The following is a 10,518-nucleotide window of genomic DNA, read 5'->3' on the forward strand; positions in this document are numbered from 1 at the left end:
CACCTCTCTCTTCCCATCGCCCTTTAAAGTCGAGAAGAGGCCGGTCTCGGCGGCGCCCGTAACTCGGGCACGCCTCCGCGGCATCAACCCTCACAGAGGACCCAGGCGGCCCGGCCCCGTTTCCCGACACCTGGGGGGCGGAGGGGGGCGGGGCCCAAGTGTCCCCACGCAGGGGGCAGGAGCAAGCTGGGACGCGCGGGTCGCCGGGCCTTTGGTCTGGCACGCGTCCGGGTGGAGGCCACCTCCGCCCTGCGCGGCCCCCAGGCAGCTCTGGCTGGGTCCTGAGCGTCCGGAGCGCATTCCGGGAAGGTGACTCAGCGACACTTTCAAGGGTCGAGAAACTCAGCGAAACTAGGAATCGGCGGAGGGAGCGGGGGCGGGGCGTCATCACCCTCTCGCAGCGCCGTGGCTGGTGTCCGCGGAGGTCTGATCTTGAACCTACAGGCCCCCCCACCCGGACCCCCCAGGAATCCAGCGCCAGGTGGGGAGCCTTGCGCTGCAGCCGCAATGCCGCGGTCACGCGACGCGGGGACGCAAGCGCCGGCGGGAGGAGGGGGCTCTTTGCGGGAGTCCGGGTTGGAGCCCTCGCCTCTCCTCTCCCCTCCCCCCTCGCCCAGCCTTCTCCTGCCGATACTACGGTCAAAGTCCGGGCTTTGGCACCTAGAAGACAGGGGACGCGAGGTGGTGCTCCCCGAGATCTCAGTCTTCGAGGGAGACGGCTGCGAACACCGCCAGGACAGCCTCCCCCTTCTCCCCGGCTGGGGAGGGCACTTCCATCAGTCCTGAAAAGCCGCTGCCTTAAACCTTGGAGTCTGGTGGGAAACAGGCCCCGGGAAGGGACGACCTGGCTGTACACGAGTCCGTAGTGAGAAAGCCCACCTGCCGCAGGGTCCCTCCGCCTCCCGGCGCCCAGCCTGGAGCCCCTGGGGTCGTGGGGCCGGGCGGGGGCGGGGTTGACTGGAAACCTAGCGGCGAGGGAGGCGGGGCAGCCTGCTGGGTTTATTATCCGGCCTCCGGGGGCCCAGTGGGAGGGAGGTGAAGGGCAGAGCCCTCTGGCCCCAGTTCCAGTACGCACAATGGCTCCTCTGTCCTCCCTGCCGCCTCTTCTCCTGCCCCCACCCCCACCCCCACGGTCCCTGCTCTGCCCTCTTCATTCTTGTCCGTCACCTCCCCTCTCCAGGCTGCCTCGCTCCCGGCCCACACTGCCCTCCGGCCCCTCTCTAAAGAGCTTTAGTTCATCTGCAGAAACACTCATCAGCATCCCTGGCCCAGGAGACAGGATTGGGCAAGAACAAGATGCTTTCCCCTTTTGATAATGCGGGGAACTGAAACCCTGAGAGTTGGAGTGTCTTGCCTAAGCCACTGAGCCAGTTCCAGACGGAGCTGAGAAGCAAACCAGGGTCCCAACCCCCAGCCTGGGAGGCGGAGCTGACCCCAGGCTTCGAGCTGATATTTGAGTATCTCTCCGCCTGGTGGGTTGCTTGCCACAGAACTACCCCAGGAACCCAGCTCCCTGAGAGACTCAGTCTCTCTGAGGCAGAGGAAGCATCTCGAAGCCCTCTCCAGGTTTCATCATCCAGGTCCTGATTAAGCAAATAGCTGCTGGGGCCACGTGCCTGGCTTGCATCAGGCTTGATCTGTCCTAATGGCTGACCGGCAGGTGACACCTGTCTCACAGGTGAAAGAGACTGCCTTTCCGTCTCCCCCAGCCACCCTCCTGCCTCCTTGAGGGCAGCCTCCCCAGGTGGATACACCTGAGAAACCCTGTATTTTTCTTCTTCAAAGAAAGCAAGCAGGCATTCCCTGGGCCTGGCCCAGCTTTCTGGAAACTTGGAGCCAAGGCTACCAGATGGCAAATGACTTGCTTTTAATAGGAGAGGCTTCCTGCCATCTCACCTATTCCTGAGTTTTTACCTCCCAAGTTGAATTGCAAGACCTCGAGGCCTCCCTTGACCTCAAGTCCTTTCTGCCTGGGAGGCTGCAAGGGCAGAGGAAGGGAGGTGTCCAGCCTGCAAACTGGTTTTTTTGCTTTGTTTTCTTTTTGTTTTTTGTGTTTTGGGGGGGTGGGGTTAATTATTTAATTTATCTATTTTTGGCTGCATTGGATCTTCATTGCTGCTGGCGGGCTTTCTCTAGTTGCGCGCAGTGGGGGCTACTCTTCGTTGCAGTGCGCAGGCTTCTCATTTGCAGTGGCTTCTCTTGTTGTGGAGCATGGGCTCTAGGCACACAGGCTTCAGTAGTTGCGGCATGTGGGCTCAGTATTTGTGGTGCACGGGCTTAGTTGCTCCGTGTCACATGGGACCTTCCCAGACCAGCGCTTGAACCCATGTCCCCTGCATTGGCAGGCGGATTCTTAACCTCTGTGCCACCAGGGAAGCCCTGGTTTTTTTGTTTTTGGGGGGGTTTTTTTTTTAGTGTATTTTTTAAATTGTTGTTGTTGTTGTTTTGGCCAAGCCGTGTGGCATGTGGCATCTGAGTTCCTCCACCAGGGATGGAACCCGCGTCTCCTGCATTGGAAGCTTGGAGTCTTAACCACTGGACCACCAGGGAAGTCTTGCAAACTGTTTTTAAGACTTGTGTTCGGGGACAGCCCCAGATGTGGTTTTCCATTCTAAGATCCTCGTGACCGTGCCAGGCATGGAGTGTGGCAGGCTGGGTGTGGAGGGGTGTGCCACACATGAACATGCAGGAGAGTAGACTAGTCACACGAGATTCTTGGCTGCTTGCAGGGAGTGTTCAGAGTTTCTCTCTCTGCCACTCTGGGTGTGGTGGGGTGAGCCTAGCTCTACCTCTTGGACGGCCTCCTTGTCCTCATGGGTGTGCTTGCCTGGGCTGGGAACCTAAGTCTCTTCAGGGCCTCTGGGCTCCGCCTCCCACACGCCCTCACGTGCAGGCTTGCTGAGATGGACACATCCCTTTCAGGGAAATTCACCTGCACAACCCTCCCCATGGAAGCCTGCGAGCCTTACCCACTCCACTCATTTCAGCTGCTTGCCCGGCATCTGAAGCATTTGTATTAGTTTCCTGGGGTCGTCGTAACAAGGTACCGCAAACTGGGTGGCTTAATAGAAATGGACTGCGTCACCGTTCTCAAGGAATCCAAGATTAAGGTGTCAGCAGGGTCGATTCCTTTTGAGGGCTGTGAGGGGGAGTCTGTTCCAGGCTGCTCTCCTAGCTTCTGGTGGTTGGCTGGCCAACTTTGATATCCCTTGACCTGTCATGCATCACCCAGGCTCTGCCTTCATCCTCACATTGCCCTCTTGCCTGTGAAAGATCTGGCTGACATTTGTTCTTTTAGGATCTACATTCTCTTCTGGGGGTGTGTTCTTTTTCGAATGCAGATTACTCTGGGAGGGAAAACCAATAAGTTATTAGGACTCTAGTGTGAATGGATGTATCCATTGTAAACTAAAAAATCTAACAATACTAGATGTCTCCAAAGAGGACAACAGTGCCTGCTCCTGTGGGTGTCACAGGAAAGGTGTCTGGGAGCTGGACCTGCCCACCTCCCACTGTTGGGAGGAGTTGTTTATATCTTCGCTGGCTGCCAGGTGGCCTTGCTCAGGCTTGCACGCCACCCTGGCTCCCTCGACTTTCAGATCTCACCTCACACCTTGGCTTATGGCACCTCTGGCTTCTTGAGCGGATGGGTTTATTCCCCAGCCCTCGGAAGGACAAAGCTGAGTTTTGTGTTAGTGTGCTGGGTTCGTATTGCTGCACCTACATATTATCCTGCGGTCCTGGAGGTCAGAAGTTTAAAATGGATTGACAGGGCCATGCTGTCTTCCTGTTCTAGCTTCTAGACACCTGCATTCCTTGGCTCAGGACCACTTCCTTCACCTCCGAAGCTGCCAGTATAGCATCTTCAAGTCTCCATCTGACTTTTGCTTCTGCTGTCACATCTCTGGCTCTGACCTTTCTACCTCCCTCTTACAGGGTCCCCTGTCTGTGATGACATTGGCCCCACCTGGCTAACCCAGGATAATCTCCCCATTCAAGAGGCTTCACTTAATTTAACTTAGTTGCATCTGCAAAATCCCTTTTGCCATATAAGCTAATATATTCGCGAATCCCAAGGATTATGACGCAGACGTCGTTGGGGGCTGTTATTCTGCCAACCACAGTTGGGTAGGAAAAGTCTGGGAACCGGGTCCCTACTTGGCTACGGAACCTTCTTTTTAGCATTCCTCACCTCCCCAGCGCTACCAACTGAAAAAACCAAGAACTTAGTTTCCCCCGAATAAGCATTTGTCATGGTGGGACCGAAAACACTCTTGCTGATGTCGTCGACATGATTCTGTAGACTTTGTGGTCTTTGACTTACCAGGCAGAGGGCCCTGCAAAAAAACACTGGTTTCCATTTTTTAAAATTACCCAGGCGGAAAAAAAAAAATGACCCAAGAGAGAGAAATTGGCATCTTTACTAAACATAGTAATTATAGGATTGCAAACGACTTTTCACCTGAGGAAGGGGTGGGGTGCAGACCAGCCCATCCATTTCCAGCCTGGCAGAATTCCCCACTCCGCTTTGCCGGAAGGGCTTGTCCCAGGGCCCAGCCCTCTGGGTACTACACAAAATGTGTGGTCCTCTAAGCTCCTGTCACAGGACCCGACAGTCCAGCTACTTCTATCCTCTGTGGTAAGGCTGGACCAGGCCAGCCACGTGGAGAACTGTGGCTGGGAACATTCCACAGGCTCCCGCTGACATCAGCTCTGGTTTGGGCCCAGTATGGGCTCTGGTATAGTCTCCAGCGCCCAATCCCACATCCTAGATACCTGTGAGGGAAGAGATGGTCCCCTTCGGAGACTGCAGCCAGCCCCCCACCCCACCCAACTGTGCTTTGTAATCGCTTACTCGTTTATACTGGTTTACACTGGTTCAGAGACACTGTGCAGCTGGTGAACGTTCTCATTCAAGGGAAAAGAAGCCATCCACCATGTGTCAAACTGCTTTGGGTGCTTTGGGTGATTCCTAAAAGGAGAACTTCTGGGAAGCAGGAAGAGGGACCTGGCCCCTGTGCAGTTGGGCAGCAGGAAAGCTGAGCTGCTTTTATCTGGTAGCAGCCCTGTGTCCAGGCCGAGGGGATGGGTGTGTACACAGTGTTCCGGGGGCTTTTGTTGTGCAATGTTTTCCACTTTCACATCTCTCAGAAGCTAAGTTATGTCCTTGGTTTGTTCCCAAAGCAAACAGACAGCAGGCTGGACTGGACACTGTGTTTGCACTAATGGTCTGGGGTGGTTTCCTCATACCTGCTGATGGACCACTTCCGCTGAGCAAAGATGAAATCCTCTCTCACCCCCGTCGGGAGATGCTCATTCTGCCTCGGGAACACTCTTTCCAGGAGCCCTGGTGGCCCCTGGTGGCCACCTGGGGATGCATCCCTCTCGTCTTTAATCCAAACGATGCAGCCACTCAGGCCTCCTCCACAGAAGCCAGTTTGTTGGAGGCGAAAGAGGGGCCAGCGTGCTACTTCGCCGAGCTGCAGAGTGAGGGAGGCTTACCTGTCCCCGATTCTCATTAGCCACAGCCCAAAAATAGAAATTCCCCTTCCCTGGAGGCTGGTCTCCTGAAAGTCAAACCCTTCGATTCTTTCCAGACACAACCCTGGTAATTTAAGTAATGATTATACGGGATGGGCTGGACAGCTGGGGCTGAGGAGAGGGACCCAGGGCAAGGGACACCATAACCTCATTCCACACGTGGGCCCCCAAGGCTTTGTGCAGCCAAGGGGGTGGTGCTGCGCAGATCCAGCAGGAGAGCCGTATCCAAAAGTGGCGCCTTGTGCTTTTTGCTTATCGCCCTGAAGCCCTGACCACGGCAACATGACCAGCGTCTTGAAAATGAGTTGAGATGTCATTTCCCCTTCAAGGCACCATCAGATGATCCTAGCAGCCTCCTCTGAAACCCCCCGTTTCAAAACAGAACAGGGAACTAAGTGATTACCTGCCAAAGCTTACAGACTAAGGAGTGAAATTATTGTAAAATAACAAACAGAAGATGGAATGGGATTAGAGAACTCTCCTGAGCGGTGAGGAGCTTATAGGTGGCAGCTAAAGAACGGATCCTTTTTTTTCTCTTTCTGTCTCCTTCCTAGAGCTGCAGTCGGTGTGGTTCTGTACGCAGAGGTCCTCGAGAAATGCTTGTGGTCTGACCTCTCCCAACCTCATCCCTCTGGCAGATGCAGCAGAGGATCCAGGGGAGGGAGCCCCATCTGGATACCAGGTGGCTGCTGCAGCGATGCAGAGAGCCCAGGAAGGGCACAGTCCAACACCCCACCTCCTCCTGGCTCCGGGCAGCAAGCTGATGGGTCCCAGGAGGGAGGGAGGGACAGACAGACAGCTCTGATGCAGAGTTAAAAGGACACATCCATCTTCCTGACTTGGCATGACCTAGAAAAATCCATAGCATCAGAACTTGGCATTTGCAAACAAGCACAGAGATCCTGTCATTTTCAGCCAAGTTCCAGTTGCCATGTGACAGGTATCTGTGACCACTGGGTTCTCAGATTGAGAACTTTGAGCACTTAAGGAGGGAAGACAGTCTAACTGCAAAATATGATTAGCATGGAATCAGATCTGCCGCCTTCATCTCTTGGCAGGAGTGAATGTTATTCCTAAGGGGAGAGATGTGTTGAGCCCTCGGGGTGGATCTGTTTCCCTGATCTGCAGCCATTAGCAGTGCAGGAGCCGCACTGGCTGGGGAGAGGGTGAGCGGAGGGAGGCAGGCAAACCCCTGGACACGGAGGGCCAGGTCTCTGAGGTCCCAGGCATTTCTGAAATGCTAGGACCATGAGTGGAACAGCAGGAGCCTAATTCTAATTCTAATCCGAGACTTGGATGTTGTGTGTACTTAACAAAGACTGTTAGCAGGTCACCCATGAAGAGATGGTCCTAATAGACATAGAAAACAAATCTGGAGGGACTTCCTTGGTGGTGAAATGGTTATGAATCCACCTGCCAATGCAAGGGACTCGGGTTCGAGCCCTGGTCCAGGAAAATCCTACATACCACGGAGCAACTAAGCCCTAAGCCCGTGCACCACAACTGCTGAACCTGAGCGCCACAACTACTGAAGCCCAACGCCTAGAGCCCATGCTCAGCAACAAGAGAAGCCACCACAATGAGAAGCCCGTGCACCACAACGAAGAGTGGCCCCCGCTCGTAGCAACCGGAGAAGGCCCGTACACAGCAACGAAGACCCAATGCAGCCATAAATAAATAAATAAATTTATAAAAAGAAAAAAAAGAAAGAAAGCAAGCAAATCTGGAGTACCCACCAGCCCTTGAGAAGAATATCTTTAAAAAAAATTTTGGGGGTGTTGGGGTAGGATGAATTGGGAGATTGGGATTGCCATATATACATTACTAATAAGAAAAAAATATCAAATTGTACACTTTAAATATATGCAGTTTATTGTATGTCAATATCTCAGTAAAAGTTCTTAACCTTTTTTTTATTGAAGTATAGTTGATTTGCAATGTTGTGTTAGTTTCAGGTGTACAGCAAAGTGATTCAGTTATACATATATATATATTCTTTTTCAGATTCTTTTCCATTATAGGTTATTAAAATATTGAATATAGTTCCCTGTGCTTTACAGTAGGTCCTTCCTGTTTTTCTTTTTTTTTAAATATATTTATTTTTATTTATTTTGGCTGTGCTGGGTCTTAGTTGGGGCACATGGGAATTTTTTTCTTTTTTTTTAGCTGCAACATGCGGACTTCTTTGTTGCAGCATGTGGGAGCTAGTTTCCAGACCAGGGATGGAACCCGGGCCCCCTGCATTGGAAGCACGGAGTCACACCCACTGGACCACCAGGGAAGTCCCTTGCTTTTTCTGTTTTATATATAGCAGTATGTATCTGTTAATCCCAAACTCCTAATTGAACCTACTTCCCTAGAAAAATCTCTCTCTTTTTTTCTTTTGCGCTGCACCGCGCGGCTTGTGGGATCCTGCGCCCCTGGCAGTGAGAGCGCAGAGTCCTAACCACTGAACCACCAGGGAATTCCCGAAAAATATCTTTTAAAAAGGGGAGACTCAAGATTCCTCAAAAAGTTAAACATAGAGTTACCATGTGACCTAGTAATTCCACTGCTGAGTATTTACCCAAGAGAACTGAGAACACGTGTCCACATAAAAACTAGTACACGAGTGTTCATAGCAGCTCTGTTCACAATAGCCAAAAGGTAGAAACAACCAAAGTGTCCATCAACAGATGACTGGGTAAAAGAAATGTGGCCTAGGACTTCCCTGGTGGTGCAGTGGTTAAGAATCCGCCTGCCAATGCAGGGGACACGGGTTCGATCCCTAGTCTGAGAAGATCCCACATGCCGTGGAGCTCATGGGCCAAAACTACTGAGCCCGTGTGCCACAACTACTGAGCCTGCATGATGCAACTACTGAAGCCTGTGCGCCTGGAGGCTGTGCTTTGCAACCAGAGAAGCCACCGCACTGAGAAGCCCTCGAACCTCAACTAAGAGTAGCCCCCACTTGCCGCAACTAGACAAAGTCTGCATGCAGCAACAAAGACCCAACACAATTAAATAAAATAAATAAATTAAAAAAAAAAAAAAAAGACCTGGTGTGATTCCATCCTACCCAGCTGTTTTTCAGGACAGTAGTCGTTTATCTCCGTCCACCTTCTCTCCCACCTAAGTGTGGAAGAGTCGATGGACATGGACATGAGCCCCCTGAGGCCCCAGCACTATCTTTTCAGTTGTGAACTAAAGGCCAACAAAGATTATCACTTTAAGGTGGATAATGGAGAAAATGAGCACCAGTTATCTTTAAGAACGGTCAGTTTAGGGGCTGGTGCAAAGGATGAATTGCACAGTGTTGAAGCAGAGGTGATGAATTATGAAGGCAGTCCAATTAAAGTAACACTGGCTACTTTGAAAATGTCTGTACAGCCAATGGTTTCTCTTGGGGGCTTTGAAATAACACCACCTGTGGTCTCACGGTTGAAGTGTGGTTCAGAGCCTGTGCATATATTAGTGGACAGCACTTAGTAGCTGTGGAGGAGGATGCAGGGTCAGAAGATGAAGGGGAGGAGGATGTGAAACTCCTAAGTATATCTGGAAAGCGTTCTGCCCCTGGAAGTGGTAGCAAGTTTCCACAGGAAAAAGTAAAACTTGCTGCTGCTGAGGATGAAGGTGATGCTGACTGTGATGAGGAGGGAGCTGAAGAAAAGCTCCAGTAAAGAAATCTGTACGAGATCCTCCAGCCAAAAATGCACAAAAATCAAACCAGAATGGAAAGCACTCAAAACCATCAACACCAAGATCAAAAGGTCAAGAATCCTTCAAAAAACAGGAAAAAACTCCCTAAACGCCATTAAAGACATTTGCTTTAATGTCTGCAGAAAACATTAAAGCAAAAATGCAAGCAAGTATAGAAAAAGGTGGTTCCCTTCCCAAAGTGGAAGCCAGGTTCATCAATTATGTGAAGAATTTTTTCCAGATGACTGACCAGGAGGCTCTTCAAGATCTCTGGCAGTGGAGGAAGTCTCTTTAAGAAAATAGTTTAAACAGTTTGTTAAAATTTCCCCTCTTATTTCGTTTCTGTAACAGTTAATATCTGGCTGTCCTTTTTATAATTGCAGGGTGAGAACTTTCCCTACTGTGTCTGGTAAATGTTGTCCAGATTCCATTGCCAAGAATGTGGTGTCCAAAATGCCTGTTTAGTTTTTAAAGATGGAACTCCTCCCTTTGCTTGGGTTTAAGTATGTATGGAATGTTATGATAGGACATAGTAGTGGTGGTGGTCAGACAAATGGAAATGGTGGTGAGACAAAAATATACATGTGAAATAAACTCAGTATTTTAATAAAGTAGAAAAAAAGAAAGAAAGAAAAAAAGAAAAAGAAACTTGACCTATCCATACTCAGGAATAGTATTTGGCCATAAAAAGGAATGAAATCCTGATCTATGCTACCGTGTGGATGAACCTGAAGAACGTTAGGTGAAAGAAGTGACAGAAGCCATATACAGAATGCCACACATTGTGTGATTCCATTTCAATGAAATGTACAGAGTAAGTAAATCCATAAAGACAGGGAGCAGAGCGGTGGTCCCCAGGGACACGGGGAGACACCGCTTAATTAGCTATGGGATTTTCTTTTGGGTGGTTTTGTTTTAGGCTGATAGTTATCATGGGTTTTATTTCAGAACTAGGTAGAGGTCACGGTTGCACAACATTGTGAACGTGCTAAATGCCAGTGATTTATTTTGTGTGTATTTCACCCCAAATTTTTTTTCTTAAATGAGGGACTTGAACCAGCAATGTCCCTTTCAGGATCATTCTTTTGTGATACATATAAAGTCCAGTTCTGGGGACTTCCTTCGAGGCACAGTGGCTAAGAATCCATGTGTCAATGAAGGGGACACAGGTTCGATCCCTGGTCCAGGAAGATCCCACATGCCGTGGAGCAATTAAGCCCGTGCACCACAACTACTGAAGCCCACGTACCCTAGACCCCATGCTCCACAACAAGAGAAGCCACCACAATGAGAAGCCCG

The 10,518-nt window shown here is 50.7% G+C and overlaps 1 pseudogene; it reads left to right on the plus strand.

The window, feature by feature from the left end:
• The first annotated feature begins 507 nt into the window (after nt 1-507).
• On the plus strand, nt 508-9,522 carry LOC130839640 (nucleophosmin-like; annotated as a pseudogene).
• The last annotated feature ends 996 nt before the right edge of the window (nt 9,523-10,518 follow it).

Source organism: Hippopotamus amphibius, chromosome 17, assembly GCF_030028045.1.
Source record: "Hippopotamus amphibius kiboko isolate mHipAmp2 chromosome 17, mHipAmp2.hap2, whole genome shotgun sequence".
Lineage (NCBI taxonomy): Eukaryota > Metazoa > Chordata > Mammalia > Artiodactyla > Hippopotamidae > Hippopotamus > Hippopotamus amphibius.